The sequence below is a fragment of the Akebia trifoliata genome, chromosome 14 (assembly GCF_017979445.1).
Source record: "Akebia trifoliata isolate Shusen 1 chromosome 14, ASM1797944v1, whole genome shotgun sequence".
In the NCBI taxonomy this organism is placed as follows: domain Eukaryota; kingdom Viridiplantae; phylum Streptophyta; class Magnoliopsida; order Ranunculales; family Lardizabalaceae; genus Akebia; species Akebia trifoliata.
Genome location: NC_141388.1, coordinates 9,388,283 through 9,407,563, shown reverse-complemented (window position 1 = coordinate 9,407,563; position 19,281 = coordinate 9,388,283). Strand labels below are relative to the sequence as shown.

At 38.3% G+C, this 19,281-nt stretch overlaps 1 pseudogene; it reads right to left on the bottom strand.

Moving 5' to 3' along the window:
* Positions 1-14,263: 14,263 nt before the first annotated feature.
* Positions 14,264-16,958, bottom strand: LOC147386085 (putative receptor protein kinase ZmPK1; annotated as a pseudogene).
* Positions 16,959-19,281: the final 2,323 nt, after the last annotated feature.

Genomic DNA, 19,281 nt, shown 5'->3' with positions numbered 1-19,281 from the left:
ACTTCTCATCTTACTATTGAAGGTCCTATTATTTCTTTCACTCCACACCCCCCAAGCAATAGGTGGTACATCCACGAATAAGTGGTATATGCGTATTAATTAGCAATAGACTTCAAACAAAGGAACATAAGTTAAATTTTCGAAAACTTAATAGTGTGAAACTTTCTTTTGGTACATTTTTTCTTTATTTATAGTTTGCGAAGCTTCTTTTTCAAAGTCTCGCCTCATGCACCTTTAAATGGATGTAAGAAGGGTCCGTTTATTTGCACCCACATTTTTAGGGTTAGAAGAGTCGTGCAATTGCCAAATTAGGGGTGGCAATCTTAACACGACATCCCAAACTCGAAAATGATATGAGATTAATGGGTTTGGGTCAAGTCCAATTGGGTTTGAGTTATAATAATCTCAATCCATCTAACTTGATTATTAAATGGGTTTGAGTCTGGGTTAGGGGCGTCATCCTACTTTATCCATTTTGACATGTTTAGTGATTGTGTCATTGACGTGTAATTTTAAATATATTAACAAATATTTAAGAATTTTTTAAATCTCCCTTTTTTTATGATAAAATTTAGTATATGTTTTGCCATAGTTAATTTATGTTGGTCGATATTGGTTTATGGTTAGGTGAATTTATTTTTAGTAATAGTATTTTATTTTTGGTGGTGGAAATGGAACTTATTTTTTTCTAATAAAGATTAGAATTTTATTAAACAAGTTATATATCGGTTAGGTCAAGTATACATACTTATAAATGAGTTGGGTTTAGGTTTAGGTTTTAGACATGGTCATTAAATGGGTTGGGTTTGGATTTGGTAAATTTATTAAAAAAATATTAGTCCAGGAATTGGGCGACCGGTATTTGATCGATGGAAAAGAGGGATGTATCTTGGAACTCTATGATTTCAGGCGACAGGATACATGGGCCCCGTGAGGAGGCAATTCCGATATTTAAAGGTAGGATCGATCGTGCCATCTCACCAAATACTATAACAATTGTGAGCATTTTGGGATCTTGTGGGCAAGACGGCCGGGGTGTTGATGAGGGCAGGAAATTATTCACTAAAAGAGGCAAGATGTTTATAAAATATCATACATGTAATGCATATACATACTGGCCCTGATGTGTTGGTTCAACTCTAACACTATGCACAAAATGCACATAGAATAGCATATTAATTATTTGCGTGAATTACAGCATTTTTGAAGTATAGACTTCTGATTCATCTCCAATTTGTAGAAGAGTGTGGACTACTGAATCCATGGTTGGTCTCTTGTTCCTATCCTCCTCCACACATGAGATCCCCAACTCTATGATTATCGCTGCTTGTTGTGGGTTAAACTGCCCGTTCAATCTTGGATCTATTATATACTGAACCCAACACTCTTTTCCTCTTCATTACCATCGTTAACCTCCTCTTAATTCCAAAACCCATATCAGAAGCGTTAAATTCCGTCCTATCACTAGCTGAAAACCTCCCCATTTCGTCTAGAACAGCAACTCTTCTACTGTTATAATTTGTTCTACCATTTTGAAATATAGTGTAATCCTGGTTGGGCCACTACAAGCTAGAAATCTCGGCCCGTCATACATTAATATCATAGTGTTATCATTGTTGAAATAGAAACTATAATAACCTGTAGCATATATTCCCTTTCCCTTTGCAGATATCAGTTTTGTGTTCTTGGTGATTAGTTGTGAAGGGACAAGTGTATCAGTAGGAGAGTTGAAGCTTTGCCATAGAAAATTGCCTTCTAAGTTCTTCAGAACAAGGTTTCCAGTGTCGAAGAGCTCAGCTCGATTGACCTTGGTGTTTGTTGTTTTGGTGGACCAAACTGTGGAGCCATTGGCATCGGTTAGGACAATTTTGCCATCTTTAAGTAGCGAAATTCTCGTGCCTTGGCCGTTAACAGGTCTGTCTCGGTTCGCCATCCAAATGATGGTTTTTTTTATCAGAATTGGTGAACCAAATTGAGAAACAGTAAGCATTTGGGTCCACTTCGTGAAATCCACAGGTGAAGGACTTGTCTTGGGAGGTGAGAAAGTCTGTATGATCTTCAGCTGATAGAGAAGAATCTCTATATAAGGAATTACGAGGTTGTGAAGATTGAAAAGTAGAGTGAAAGCAACTGAGAATGATGAAGAGGAGGAAGAGAAGGGTTGGATATGGGTTTCTCATGGTTGCAGAGAGGAGTTCAGAATTCAGATAGGTTGATTTGGAGCTTTTGATGAACAACTTGTCCTGCTCTATGGTGGTCATATAGTTGTAGTTGAAAGAAGTAATTATATGGTGCATCTAATATTCTACAATGGTCCACTGAATTTATTGCTTTCAAACATTCGCCTACATGTTTTGGTGATTATTTGAGTTACCGGTTGTTTTTAAATCGATTACATGCCTCTTTGACCTCGGTCTTCTTTTATAGAATAATAAAATAATTAAAATATGCTTATCTTCAACTTATAAATAACCCACCAAAGGAATTACTCCCTATGGTTGCATACTCTGACCCTACAGAAGTTTTTCAACATGCAACAAGGTTTGAAACACACGACTAAAGGAAACAAACCCCCCCTAGTTTTACCTTTGAGCCAAATCCCAAGGTAAAAAGCCCTGATTTAAATTAATCATCTTTAATCTTTGATTTTAAGTATAAGATGGGATTCAAAACGATATATTGAAGATATGGTTAAATAGATTAAAGGTAATTTGGTATCATAACGTTGACTAGATTAAAGGTAAGAATAATGCTGAAGTAACCTCAAGATTGGACCTCACATCACATAACGTGAAATTGTATGGTGATTGGACCTCACATCACATAACGTGAAATTGTATGAGAACCATAGATGTTTTTTCTCAAGATATGAATGAAAAGGTATCTATGGTTCATATCCACTTTCACGTCAAGATGTGCAATGTGAGGTCCAATCTTGAGGCCACTCCAGCACAACTCTAAAGTTAGCTTAGTTTAGAGGTTGAAGCTGACCAATTTTAACAAGAAAAGGACGTAGAGGAAGATGAGGGCATTTAAGTCATTTTATCTTCTCTAGTGCATGTCACCATCTTGAAAACACGTCCTGTGTATCTGATGTGAGTGGTCTTGATGGACGAATAAGTGGTTCACATGTTTTAATTAGCTTCATCTGTTTCTTTTGATTTTATATATCTTTGGAAGACTTATGGAGTGTAGGTCTTTCTGTGCATCCTATTTAATGTTGTCGATTCTTCTTTTTTCTAAGACTTGGACCATACGGTCATGCATTAGATACGTGTCAATATTTTCATGGTAGGATTGCATTTAGGAAGGTGCCGGTATATTCATATCCAAATTTTTTATATAGGTTCAACTCAAATTCATATCTAGATCTGACCCGATTGAAAATTTATTTAGGTCGGTCAGATAAAATCGAACCGTTCAAAGTTATTTCAATAAAAATCATTAAAGGTGTGATTTGGATTCTAGACCTCTTCTTTTATTGAAGCAAGTCTTATCAATTGCGCCTAACATTTATTGATTGTAAAAAATACCTTAAAAAATATAAAATATAACTTTCAAAGTAATATATCATTCGACTCTACGTGGATATAAGGATGGATCTGTATCTGACTTAGGTCAAGGGACATCAACCTATATTTGACCCTTTTTTTTTATTCAAATATATTTGAATGGACCAAACCAACTAAATTCGGATCACTCAAATTTCAAATAAAATTCAACCCATTTTAAGTCCTACCCATGGATTAAAGAAGGGAAAAATTACTTATAATGAATCCTGACAAAAAAATTCTTTCTAATTACCCCCTTAATTTTTTGGGTTGACGTCATATTTCATTTAGTAAATTCCAGTTACCCACCTTTCAATTATTGAGATAGAGAATTCAAATTATTTGAAATCAACACCTTACAACTGTCAAGATGAACAATTATAAATCATCAATCCCGACATTTGAACATCAATCATTGAAATCAACAATTAAAATTGTTTAGTCGAACTTTTACAATCATTGATATCAACAAGTGGGTAATGTTTGGTTGAATCAGAAAAGTTTTGGTAGAGTCGGATCTTAGTGATGGTTGGTAAATGTCCTATAGTAAATGTTGGGGTGAACCAGAAAAGTCTGGGTAGAGCCCGATCTAGTGTTGGTTGGGAAAGTGTCTTATAGTAAGAGTACTAGTTATGAACCCTTTAAACCGTCCTCATACTCATAGGGATGGTGAAGGGAGGACCTCAAGTGGTAGAAAAAAAACCCACAACCCCTTGGGGTTATCCTGTGCTTGGAAGTGGTCCAAGATTGAAGATTTAAGTAATTCATCTCAACGAATCATCAATATCAAATATTTTAGTGTGATGTTTAAGATGGGTAAGGGGATTTTACTACCTGGTTTGTTAAGATACCCTTCCAAAAGTCAGGTGCATTTAGAAAGATGTCCTTACCATAAGGTCTATGAAATAATCTTTCCATTTAAGAATGGGTTTGATTTGAATAGGCCACTTGATCAAATCACTATTAAGTCATTTTCCCATTTAAGAACCAGTTGAGTCAAAACCTTACAAATTTTAGTTCACACCCACTCAACATTAATAAGTACTTTTTATTGATAATATATATATATATATATATATATATATATATATGGGTCAGGTTCAAAGGACAACCATTTCTACACACATATAGACAACGTGTTTTGTCTTATATGGGCAAAAATGTTTGGAATGGACTGATTTTTTGTGAGGATGATCTCTGTGATGAGGAGATCATCCTGGCAAAAAATCATCCCATTCCAAAACTTGTAACCTCATCAAAATTGATTTACAAAAATTGGACGGTCTATAATTTTTCAACAAAAATTGGATGGTCTAGAAGTTTCATAATGACCTGATTTTTGGCAAGGATGATCTCCTCATCACAGAGATCATCCTCACAAAAAATCAGTCCATTCCAAACATTTTTGCCCATATAAGACAAAACACGTTGTCTATATGTGTGTAGAAATGGTTGTCCTTTGAACCTGACCCTATATATATATATATATATATATATATATATATATATATATATATATATATGTGTGTCCCGTTCCCCACCCTAAGCTTTACCCTACACTTTAACAAACGTGTTTTGTCCTACATGGGATAGAAGTTTTGGAATGGGCTGATTTTTGGTGAGGATGATCTCTATGGTAAGGAGATCATCCTCACAAAAAATCAGCTCATTCCAAAACTTCTAACCCCATCAAAAATGATTTACAAAAAATGGACGGTCCACGATTTTTCAACTTGTAAACATAGGGCTAAAAATTTCGGAATGGGCTGATTTTTGGTGAGGATGATCTTCTAATCATAGAGATCATCCTCACCAAAAGTCAGCCCATTCCAAAACTTCTAACCCATGTAAGACAAAACACGTTTGTTAAGGTGTAGGGTAAAGCTTAGGGTGTTGAACATTTCCCTATATATATATATATATATATATATATATATATATATATATATATATACAAGTGAGACTAATCCCACGGTCGCACACACCGCCCTTCAGAAAGTCCTACATGCAACTGATTGATTCGACAGTCAATTGGGCCCCAAGGAATTCATTGCTTCGTGGGGTTTCGACCACTTGACTAACCATTCTTGATGCTTACCCTTTTTTACTCTCCAAAAGAAAATTTGATTTAAGTAGGGCAGTCTCCTTAATTAATATGACTAGAACACATCTTGCATTTCGGAAACTAGGAATCCTAGTTATGACGATATCTTTTTTAATGGGTATGCTGGACTTGAACCCACGACGTCAAAGTTGTTTCCCAATGTTTCATACCAACCGAACTATGGCTAAGGCTCTAAGCCCAAAAATTAAGAGCATAATTAAAATAAACAAACAAAATAAATAAAATGGCTACAAATATCTAATCACAATCACCAACATTTTTAACTTTAGCTAAACAATCACAATCACCACGGTCACACACACTGCCCTTTAGAAAATCCTACACGCTAGTAATTGAGTCGAGGGTCAATTGGGCCCCAAGGAATTCATTGTTTTGTGGGGTCGACCACTTGGCCTACCCTTCTTGATGCTTACCCTTTTTTCCTCTGCAAAAGAAAATTTGATTTAAGTAGGGCTATCCCCTTAATTAATATGACTAGAACACATCTTGCATTCCGGAAACTAGGAATCCTAGTTTTGATGATTTCTTTTTTAATGGGTAAGCTAGACTTTAGTCCACGACCTCAAAGTTGTTTCACAATGTAAGGCTATCCCCTTAATTAATATGACTAGAACACATCTTGCATTCTGGAAACTAGGAATCTTAGTTTTGACGATTTCATTCTTAATGGGTAAGCTGTACTTTAATCCATGACCTCAAAGTTGTTTCGCAATTTGTCATACCAATAGGGCTATGGCTAAGGTTCTAAGCTGAAAAATTAAGAGCAAAATATTAAAATAAACAAACAAAATAAATAAAATGACTACAAATATCTAATGAAAATTGTAAGCCGTAAAACAACTTATTATTTAATCCTTGTTATTTAATTTCAAAATCAACGATTTTTTTCTATTATAAACTACTAAATACTAAAATACTAAATAGGTGTCACAATCACCAAATTTTAAATTTTAGCTAAATCATCAAGGGTAGCCCTAGTTTTAACGATTTTGTGAGGGGGGGTAGGCCTTAAAAACCCTTATTATTTAATTTTAAGCATAATTAATTTTTTTCTAATGTAAACTATTAAATAGGTGTCACAAGTCTCAATCACCAAAATTTTTAACTTCGGCTAAACAATCGCTCTAGCATAATTAGTTAGAGTTATCCCTCTGAGTAATGTGGAGTTTGGTGATTTTATTGGGAGGTTTCGTAGAGTTATCGAATTAGACAAGACATTAGATTCATTAGAGAAGGTTAAACGAGTTGTTTCTATGATCGATGGGTCTGTCATCGTTGTTTGATTGTGATGAGCCTTGTCGAATGTCTAGAGTGTCAAAGGTCTTCTGGGTATTTTATGAGCAAAGGAGCATGGGCTACAAACCCTATTTTATGGCGCACAGTATTATTGCTGAATCTTTCCAATTTACAAGTCGATTAACGAAAATTGAAAGGTTTCTTGAAGAGGAAGAAAATGTGAGGGGTGGCAGTGAGGTTGAATGGTTATAAGAAATTTGTATTTGCTTTAATTTCGAAAAGATAAATTCAGGAAGCAAAAGAATTGGGTAAAGTGATTATGATTTGGAAATTTCATGATTGAGGACGATGATCTTAATGATTTAGTAGGATCAGAAAAATATGATGACTACGGGGATGCAGGGAGTAGTCCCCCCACTAGGGGGGGGTCTAGGTTTTCTATTTTTTGGGCGTATTGTTTTGAGGAGAAAAACTCGTTTTAGTAACTCTCGACTTTATAAATATAGATTTCTAAGACTGTAATAGTTGAGAGAAAATAGTGATTGTTCTTGTTCTATTCTTTGGACGTAGGCATACTATCGAACTACATAAATCGTTATCGAATATTACCAAACAAATTCGGTAAAAAAAAATTAGTGAGAAGAGAGAGGAGGGAAAGAAGAAGAGATGAAGAAATGATTCGATACCTTTAACTTATTAGGAGTGTACAAAGAGATGGATACAGTGTATGAGGATTCAAAGTCTGAATCTTTTACCCTCATCGGTGGTATGCTAGGAGGTCAAGGAATGTACTCGCTCCTTGGCAGATCTTACAGTGGCTAGCATTAAGGTAAGGAGGAAGGCTCTAGATATCTTCAGATGATGGATTAAAATTCCAGCAAGGAGTGTAGCGTTGACTATGGGCGTCAAACTATCTGAGATGATGGCTGGCATTAGCAAGGATGGTGTGGGTATAGCAGGTCAAAAGGTGTCAGCAGCTTTTAATGCACTCTCAGCCAGTGTCACTATAACAATGAGCAACTTAGATGGATACAGAATAGCGTTACAATCTTAGAAGAAGCAACGGCTAAGCCGAGCCAGCTAGGCTGTCACTTTTTAGAAGCAGAACATGCTAGTTTGATTAGCGGTCAGGCCTTATGCGTGTTGAGCAGAATAACTGGGCCTGCCAATCCATTAATGTATGGACTCAATGTACAACCCGAACGCGAGGAGGGGCAACAATCTGGATCAGGCGGCATATCAAAATTAAATAACTTGAACAGTGCCCATGCCTGTTGTGTGACAGACCGATCAATTGGGCCTGTCAGCCCATTGACACATGGCTTTAAAGCACAGGCCGAGCACGAGGCGGAGCAGCCATCTAGACTTGGAGGCCCATTACGTCCAATGAACAACGTCCAGCCCGTTCATGAGATAAGCCAGCAGCCCATACAAACAATCCCAACGACCGTATCAGGGAAGCTCGGCCCTTTAGGTGTGACGGCCCAAATGCCCATTTCAGTTGGTCTAACATACTCAAAGGTATGTTCTCAACCCGGTTTTGAGATAGTCCAAATAGATGGCCTAGGTGGATTTTTGGTTATAGGAGACAGTTGCATAGATACAACAGAGAGGTCTCTACCAAGTGATAACGCCAGTGAGTCGGTAGGGAAGGAATCCTTCAGTCGCGTATGTCTAGAAGGAGAACTTATTCAGGACATGATGAAGTCAAAGGCTGTTGGGGCTGGTGATCTAGAAAGGGTGACTTGTCAGGAAGAAATTGCAGAGATAACTCCAAACAGTGGGGGAGATATGGCACTGGTACAAGAGGAGCTCACAATGCATAATTGGCTATACAGAGATGGAACACAGTCAGAAGGATTTGAGGTGCTGCAATAGGAGCCGACAGATGGTTAGAGGTGGGGAGAACAATCTGCTTTGGCACAAAGAGGTTTTCTACAACTTCTAAAGTTGGTCGAAGACTCGGATATTCAGAGAGATGGATGCAGTAGTGGGGAGCTGGTTTTTGGAGGAGAACACCCTAGCTCTGTTACAGAAGTTGTATTACAGTTGAAAGCTGAAACAGGTACCATCCTCTTAGCCGTGGTAGATGTAGAGGAGAGTTCGAGGAGTTGGGGAAAGTATAAATCGAAGAATCAGACAGTGGAAGTTCTAGCTAAATGGATTATTCATAATATGATTGAGATCAGTTGGGCTGCTGGGATATCTAAAGAAGGTCAGGTAGAAGGAGCTGGTATTCTGTTTGAACTAGCACTCAAAAGAAGGAACAAGATCGGTGAATGTTATGATTCAGTGATCAGAGAGGAGGATCCGTTAGATGAGGAACAAGATAGTATCCGGGATGAGGTGGAATTAATTCTTAGGACAGAGATCGATCAAGAACAGACAGGACAGCAAGGATGTCTGAGTAAAGGGAAAGGAGTTGAGATGGTAGACGATAATAAAGTAAAGAAATTAAGAGTTAGATTGGTCAAAGAGGTTCAGGAACTGCACAAGTCAGGAGAGTTGATCAAGACTGGACCTTCCCTAGTCTTAAGGAGTGGGAGAAAACTTCAGGTTGTTAATGTCGATTAGATTTCTTTCTTGGAATATACGTGGTCTTAACAACAAGGCCAAAAGGGCTTCGGTTAAGGAAATTTTAAAAACACACAAACCACACATTGTAACCCTTCAAGAAACTAAGCTAGACCAAGTGGATAGGGTGGTAGTGCGTGACATTTGGGGAGGGCGGAATGTGGGCTGGAAGCATCTTCAGCGAATGGGACAACAAGGGGTGTTTGGGTGTTATGGGACAAGAGGTTGATCGAGGTGGAAGACTATCTAGTGGGAGCTTTCTCTGTATCTGTTTTGTGCCAGTGTATAAGGAAGGCAGATAGCTAGGTGTTCTCGGGAGTGTACGGACCTACGAGAAATTGGGAGCGAAAGCAATTCTAGGAGGAGTTGGGACGACATGGTGTTTGGGAGAAGACTTTAATGTCATTGGTTTGCTTGCGAGAAATAAGGAGGATCGAGGATAACGACCAAGATGAGGATATTTGGGGACTTCGTGAGCCAAAATAATTTAATGGACATCCGACTCCAAGGTAGAAGATTTACTTGGTCCAACCATCAAGTTGTACCCACTCTCAACAGATTAGATAGATTTTTGGTGTTAGATGATTGAACTTCGATCTTTTGCCAGATTTCTTAGACGACTATTCCAAATCCAGTGTCTAATCATTGTCCTAATCAGTTGGTAGCAGGGCCTTTCAACAGGGGCCCCATCCCGTTTCGTTTTGAATTGATGTGGCTGAAACATCACAACTTCAAAGAGTTGGTAACCAATTGGTGGAGGAGTTTTTCATTTGCAGGAACAACAGGGGAAGTGTTCAAGAAAAAGTTGGAGGCTTTAAAGATGGCATTAAAAGAATGGAACAAGGAATCCTTCGGTAGAGTGGATGCGTAGAGAAAGGACATTTTTTTGAGGATAGAAGATCTGGATTGCAGGGAGGAGATGAATCCGATCTCGATAAACGATAGGGCAACGAAATTAAACCTTCACGAGAAGTATCAGCGGATGGCACTTATGGAAGAGCTCAGTTGGAAGTAAAAATCCAGAATTAGATGACTTAAAGAAGGGGATGGTAACACGAAATTTTTTCATTGCATGACCAATGCCCGAGACAGAAATAATCGCATCACGAGGTTGTGTGTGAATGGGGAGTGGTTGGAAGGGGAAAAGGCGGCTGCAAAGGGGATTGTAGATTTTTACTCGGAACTGTATACTGATGAAGTTGGTGACAGATCGAAACCAGATTTGTTACAATTTAATAGAATCTCTGGGACACAAGGCGACTGGCTAGAAAGACTTGTTCAAAAAGACGAGATCTGGGATGTTATCTCAAGCATGAAGAGCGATAAAACTCTAGGACCCGACGATTTTCCTGTGGAGTTCTACAAAACCTGTTGGGAGGCCATCAAATGTGATTTCATTGCTCTGATTGATGAATTCTTTAGAGAGGGTGTACTGGATCGTGATTTCAATTGTACCTTCATTGTTCTAATTCCAAAGGTGGCGGGAACTAAAAATATTAAGGACCTAAGGTTCATTAGCTTGGTGAACACTAATTACAAAATCATCACAAACATCCTTGCTAAAAGATTGAAAGGGGATATTCAAGGGCTAATAGAGTGTAATCAGAGTGCATTTGTCAAGGGGAGATAGATTTTGGACGAAGTTCTAATAGCAAACGAGTGCATTGACTCTAGACTGAAATTGGGTAAAATGGGTGTGGTGGGCAATGTGGATTTTGAAAAGACCTACGATCGTGTCAATTGGCAATTTTTGGAATATATGCTGGGGAATATGGGTTTTGGTAGGAAATGGATCACATGGATTATGGTGTGTGTGACCTCCCCCTCTTACTTGGTTTTGATGAACGGAACGCCTCACAAATTCTTTAGGAGTACGAGAGGCCTTAGACAACAGGACCCCATATCACCTTTCTTATTTATCATAGTGGCAGAAGCATTTGGTAAGATGATGGAAAGAGGGGTAGCGAGTGGATCTTTTGCAGGGTTCTCAACAGGGCTAGACACGATTACCATTTCGTACATCCAATTCGCTGATGATATTTTAGTCTTTTTAGACGATTCCATAGGTCAGACAAGGAGGCTAGGCGGATTGCTGTGTTGTTTTGAAACGATGTCTGGTATCCTAGTTAACACGAGGAAAAGTAAGGTGTTTCCAGTCAGTTAGACTAGATATGCAATCCTTTTGGCAACATCGTTGGATGGCAGGTGGGTAGTCTTCCTTCATCCTACTTGGGGATGCTTCTCGGGGCCCTCTATAGGAGGGTGGCGATTTGAGACCCGATAGTGGAAAGAATCGAAAGGAAACTAGCAGTATGACAAGCCAATTATCTTTCGAAGGGAAATAAACTGACTTTGATAAAAAGTGCCCTTTCTAACATTCCAATATACTTTCTCTCTCTTCTCTCAATGCCTTAGAGTGTAGAACTAAGGTTAGACAAGTTTTTTCGTAACTTTCTATGGCATGACAGAGTTGGAAATAGAAAACATCATCTTGTGAATTGGAAACATATTTGTTCATCTAAGAAACATGGTAACCTCAGTGTTAGGAGACTCAAGGAGATGAATCAAGTGGTTGTAGAAGTTTGGGAATGATGAGAACAACTTATGGAGACAAGTTATAGAAAGTAAGTACAATTTGAACCGAATGGGGTGGGAAAATGGATCAACCAGACAACCTTATGGATGCGAGTTGTGGAAGGGCATCATGAAGATCATCCCATTGTTCAATATGAGAATAAAATTTAGAGTGGGCCAAGGAAACCGAGTAAGGTTTTGGGAAGATACTTGGTGTGACAATCGACCTCTAATGGAGGTATTCCAAATCTTGTATTCCATATCCTCGAAGAAAGGGCAACCAATTACATCCATCCGACGAGCTATGAATGGAGGATGGACATGGGATCTTGGACTTCGAAGGAACATTGATGATTTGGAGCTTCAAGAAGTTGGTAGGTTAGTTGGTGAGGCTTCAAGAATCGATCTTCATACGGGAAGAGAAGATGAGAGAATATGAATGGTAAGAAAGGATGGAAGATTTTTGGTTCGCTCTTTCTACCAATTCTTGTGCAATAATGGGGACTCGCTATTTCCCCATGTATCAATTTGGGGTCCAAATGTGCCAAGCATAGTCGCATTCTTCACGTGGATGGCAGCTCTAGGAAAGATACAAACGACGGATTTATTGATGCGATGTGGATGGTGTGGGGCGAGTTGTTGTGTGCTATTTATGGAAAATGGAGAATCATCGGACCACCTCCTAATTCATTGCAAGTTCTCGCATGGCATTTGGGCTCATTTTTTAAAGTTATATGGGATTTCAACATGCTTACCAAAATTGGTTAAGGACATCCTCATTGGTTGGTCGTCAATTGGCTATTCGTTTGGTGGCACAAAGTGGTTGCTTTGGACTATTATGCTTTTCACAATTTGTTGGGGGTTGTGGTTTGAAAAGAATAGGCGAATATTCGAGGGGAAACAACAAGATTGTCCAGACATAATCATATCTATCTTGGGTCTTATCTTTTGTTGGTCTAAAGTGTATAAGGAGTTTAGGGGCCTGTTTTTTGAGGATTTTTTGTAGAAGTGGGATGGGATTTGCTTTTTTTGTACATGAGTAGTGCTGTTTTGAAAGGTCTACCTAGGTTGGTCAGCTTGACCGATTTGGTCCTTTTCATAAATGCAATGCTATTTATCAAAAAAAAAAAAAAAAAAAAAAATGAACAATGCCTAAATTAATATATTGGTTTAAAAAGAACTGCTATTGGCACCCACACTTTTTCTTGTTACACCCCAATTATTATAAAGGGTGAATCTCCGTTTCGTTCTGAATATCACGAAATTCCGATTTTGGTACACTAGTCACTATTATAATCTATTAACTCGTTGGTCAAACACAAACGATTTTGCCTTGTCAACGATCTCACTTATAATTTATCAACAACTTCATTGATTATGAAAGTGATGAATTCATTGGAAAAACATGTTTTGGGAATTAAAATGAATAGTGTACCCGAAATCAAAATTTGGACATAAGTTGCGAACATTTTAGGAAAAATTCCAAAAAATAAGTTAATAGTTGAGAGTAATTAAAAGTTGGGGTGCCAATAGAAACTCTCTCTCTCTCTCTTTAGATTTCTATTTGTTAGACTTAGGATTTTAGAGTCCTGTTAGGGTGAAACAGGGAGGGAACATCTGACGTGGTGGCATGCACATAACCGTAGATGCTTTTCCACGAGATACAAGGAAAAGAGCATCTACAGTTATGTGCGCCAGCACGTCAGATGTGTCCCCCATGTGTCCTCTTTTGTGTGTCACTCCAGCATTAGACAGGATTTTATAGGGCCTAATCCTAGGTGTAAAGAACTGCTGAAGTAGTTTCAATGTGTTATAATGCTTTGAAATGTTGAAGTGAGAACTTGAACCGAACTTTTGTGATGTTTGAATGATGTGTTTTAATCTTTAACTATGGTGCGATAAATAATTTAAGAAGTCAGAGTGTAATAAGTAAAACTTGGGGTGCCAATAGCAGCATTCTTTATAATAATAAAAATATTAGTCCAGGAATTGGGCAACTGGTCTTTGATCTATGGAAAAGAGGGATGTTGTATCTTGCAACTCTATGATTGCCGGCTGTAGGATACATGGGCTCGGTGAGGACGCAATTCCGATATTTAAAGATAGGATCGATCGTGCCATCTCACCAAATACCATAACATTTGTGAGCATTTTGGGATCTTGTAGCCATGCCGGCCTGGCTGCTGATGAGGGCAGGAAATTGTTCACTAAAAGAAGCAAGATGTTTATAAAATATCATACATGAAATGCATATACATACTGGCACTGATGTGTTGGCTCAACTCTAACACTTGTGCACAAACTGCACATAGAATAGCATATTAATTATTTGCATGAATTACAGCATTTTTGGAGTATGGACTTCTGAGTCATCTCCAATTTGTAGAAAGAGTGTGGACTACTGAATCCATGGTTGGTCTCTTGTTCCTATCCTCCTCCACACATGAGATCGCCAACTCTATCATTATCGCTGCTTGTTGTCGGTTAAACTGCCCGTTCAATCTTGGATCTATTATATCCTCAACCCAAGAGTCTTCTCCACATTCGATTTTCGTCTTCACTACTCTTACAAACCTCGTGAGCTCCGTCTCCTCCTCTCCACCATCCTCCACCATGACCCAATTTGAAAGACGAATGCCCTTCACAATCTCTAGAAGAACCACCCCAAAGCTATAAACATCTACCTTGGCAGTAATGGGAAGATTCAGTGCCCACTCTGGAGCCATGTACCCCTTTGTTCCTCGGATCCGGGAAAACTTGGACCTGGCACCACCTCTCTTAGACAACTTTGCTAGCCCAAAATCAGCAATCTTCGGCTCATAATCCGCGTCAAGTAGTATGTTTTCAGGCTTCACATCACAGTGGATAACCCACTCTAGACACTCATGGTGTAGATAGGCAAGCCCCTTGGCTGACCCTAGCACAATTTTGTACCTCAAATTCCATCCAAGCAAACTAGCAACAATACCGTTGTCGCTACTGTTGACATTGTAGAACAGATGCTTGTCCAATGATCTGTTCTCTAAGTACTCATACACCACAAGTCTGTGAGTCCCCTCTGAACAGAACCCCCACATTCTCACTAGATTCATGTGGTTTATTCTCCCTATTGTACTTACTTCAGCCCAAAACTCTTCTTCTCCTTGAATTACATCACCCAGTTTCTTCACTGCCACTATTCTATCATCCTCCAAAACTCCCTTATAAACAGCCCCAGAGCCGCCTCTACCGAGCTCCTCCTTGAATTTCTTGGTTGCCTTCTTCAGCTCTCCATAGGTAAACTTCCTGAACTGATTGGATATCATAAGGTATCCATCCTCCACCGATTTCGGAAGACCATGTCCCCTGTAGAGTATCCAACAACCCGAAGTAATAAAGAGGATCTCAATCACTCCCACAGCCAGAACGAACCAATAGAGATAAACCTGTTTTGCAGAACCTATCTGAACTTCATCTATACTTGAATTGCAGATTAGCTCAGATCCTTGAAGAACAATGGGTTCTGATGTTTGTACATTTCTAGGCAGTTTCAAAAATATGCTTCCTGGGAAGTTTGGAGACTTGTACCCATTAAAAAGAGCACTTTTTGTGAAGCATGGGCTATCTCCTGTTAGCTTGAAGCCGATAGCTCACAAGAACAATCGTCGGCGCACAGCTTCATGCAATCTTTTAGTGACGTCTTTGCAGAGTAATTCAGATCATACCCATAGAAATCTATCTGAGGAAGCTCCACAAAATTAACCTGCTCGATTTGTCGCACGTCCTGTTGAACTTAGGCTTACAACCTTTGTTCCAGTCACTTGGGTCGCTCCTCTCGAAATTCGGTGGGCACAAACACTTGGGTTTTGGTGAATTAACACAAATCCCATTTCTGCCACACAATCCATGAACTTTGCACAACTGTGGGAGAGCCTCCCATGAGATTACCCATGATTTGGTTAACTCATTCAAGCTATAGAGTCTTAGATTACCATCGTAATCCATGGTTAACCTCCTCTTAATTCCAAAACCCATATCAGAAGCATTAAATTCCGTTCTATCACTAGCTGAAAACCTCCCCATTTCGTCAAGAACCGCAATTCTGCTACTGTTGTAATTTGTTCTACTATTTTGAAATATAGTGTAATCCTGGTTAGGCCAATACAAGCTAGAAATCTCGGGCCCATCGTACATTAATATCATAGTGTTATCATTGTTGAAATAGAAACTATAATAACCTGTAGCATATGTTCCTTTTCCCTTTGCAGATATCAGTTTTGTGTTCTTGGTGATTAGTTGTGTAGGGACAAGTGTATCAGTAGGAGAGTTGAAGCTTTGCCATAGAAAATTGCCTTCTGAGTCCTTCAGAACGAGGTTTCCGGTGTCGAAGAGCTCAGCCCGATTGACCTTGGTGTTTGTTGTATTGGTGGACCAAACTGTCGAGCCATCGGCATCGGTTAGGACCATTTTGCCATCTTTAAGTAGCGAAATTCTCGAGCCTTGGCCATTCACTGGTTGGTCTCGGTTCGCCATCCAAATGACGGTTTTGTCATCAGAATTGGTGAACCAAATTGAGAAACAGTAAGCATTTGTGCCCACTTTGTGAAATCCACAGGTGAAGGACTTGTCTTGGGAGGTGAGAAAGTCTGTATGATCTTCAACTGATAGAGAAGAACCTCTATACAAGGAATTACGAGGTTGTGAAGATTGAAAAGAAGAGTGAAAGCTAATAAGAATGATGAAGAGGAGGAGGTGAAGGGTTGGATATGGGTTTCTCATGGTTGCAGAGAGGAGGAGTTCAGAATTCAGATAGGTTGATTTGGAGCTTTTGATGAACAACTTGTCCTGCTCTATGGTGGTCATATAGTCGTCTGAATTTGTCCCTTTCAAACATTGGCCTACATGTGATTATTTGAGTTACCAGTTGTTTTTTAAATCGATTACATGCCTACCTTGGTCTTCTTTTATAGAATAATAAAATGACCAAAATATCCTTATCTTCAACTTATAAATAACCCACCAATGGAATTAGTCCCTACGGTCGCATACCCTGATGCCACAGAAGTTTTTCAACGTGCAACAATGTTTGAAACACACGACTAAAGGGAATAAACCCCGACTAGTTTTATCTTTGAACCAAATCCCGAGGTAAAAAGCCCTTTATTTAAATTAATTATCTTTAATCTTTGGTTTCAAGTATAAAATGGGATTCAAAACAATATATTGAAGATGTGGTTAAATAGATTAAAGGTAACTTAGTATCATAACGTTGATTAGATTAAGGGAAAGAATAAAGCTGAAGTGACCTCGAGATTGAACCTCACATTGCATAATGTGAAAGTGTATGGGAACCAATCCATAGATGCTTTTCCTCAAGATATGAATGAAAAAGCATCCTATTTAATGTTGTCAATTCTTCTTTTTTCCAAGACTTGGACCATACGGTTATGCATTAGATACATGTCAATATTTCCGTGGTAGGATTGCATTTAGGAAGGTGTTGGTATATCCATATCCAAATTTTTTTATACAGGTTCAACTCAGATAAATATCTGGATCTGACCCGATCGAAAATTGATTTAGGTCGGTCGGATAATTTCGAACCATTTAAAGTTATTTCAATAAAAATCATTAAAGGTGTGATTTGGACTCAAGACCTCTTCCTTTATTGAAATAGGCCTTGGTAATTGTGCCTAACATTTATTGATTGTAAAAAATACCTTAAAAAATATAAAATATAACTTACAACATAATATATCATTCGAATTTAGGTGGATATAAGGATGGATGCGTATCTAACTTAGGTCAGGGGACATCAACCCATATCTAACCCATTTTTTAATTCAAATATACTTGAACGAACCAAAACCGCTAAATTCAGATCACTCGAATTTTGGATAAAATCCAACCCATTTTAAGTCCTACCCATGGATTTAAGAAGGGAAAATTACTTATAATGAATCCTAACACAAATCTTTTTTCTAAGTACCCCCTTAATTTTTTGGGTTGACTTCATATTTCATTTAGTAAATTCCTCTTACCCCCATTCAATTATTGAGATAGAGGATTCAAATTGTTTGAAATCAACACCTAACAACCGTCAAGATGAACTATTATAAATCATCAATCCCGACATTTGAAACAACGATCATTGAAATCAACAATTCAAATTGTTAAGTCAAACTTTTACAATCATTGATATCAACAAGTGGGTAATGTTGGGTTGAATCATAAAAGTTTGGGTAGAGCCGGATCTTAGTGTTGGTTGGGTAAATGTCTTATAGTAAATGTTGGGTTAAACCAAAAAAGTTAGGGTAGAGCTAGATCTTATGGTAAAAGTTGGGGTGAACCAGAAAAGTCTAGGTAGAGCCGGATCTCAGAGTTGGTTGGGTAAGTGTCCTAGAGTAAGAGTAGTAGTTATAAACCCTTTAGACCATCCGCATGGGGATGATGAAGGGAGGACCGCAATTGGTAGAAAAAAAAAAAACAACCCACAACCCCTTGGGGTTATCCTGTGCTTCGAAGCAGTCAAAGATTGAAGATTTAAGTAATTCATCTCAATGAATCTTCAATCTCAAATATTTGAGTGTGATGTTTAAGATGGGTGAGAGGACTTTAGTACCTGGTTTGTTAGATACCTTTCCAAAAGTCAGGTGCATTTAGAAAGATGTCCTTACCTTAGGTTTATTAAATAATTTTTCCATTTAGGAATGGGTTTGATTTTAATAGGCCACTTGATCAAGTCACTATTAAGTCATTTTCCCATTTAAGAATCGTTTCCGGTATGAATAGGCCATTTGATCGAGTCAAAACCTTACAAATTTTAGTTCACACTCACTCAACATTAAAAAGTATTTTTTATTGGTAATATATATATATATATAGGTGAGACTAATCCCACGGTCGCACAAACCGCCCTTCAAAAAGTCCTACACGCAATAGATTGAATTGAGGGTCAATTGGGCCTCAAGGAATTCATTGTTTCGCGGGGTTTCGACCACTTGACCTACCCTTCTTGATGCTTACCATTTTTTCCTCTCCAAAAGAAAATTTGATTTAAGTAGGGCTATCCCCTTAATTATTATGACTAGAACACATCTTGCATTTCAAAAACTAGGAATCCTAGTTTTGATGATTTCTCTTTTAATGGGTAAGCTGAACTTGAACCCACGACCTCAAAGTTGTTTCGCAATGTGTCATACCAACCGAATTATGGCTAAGGCTCTGAGCCCAAAAATTAAG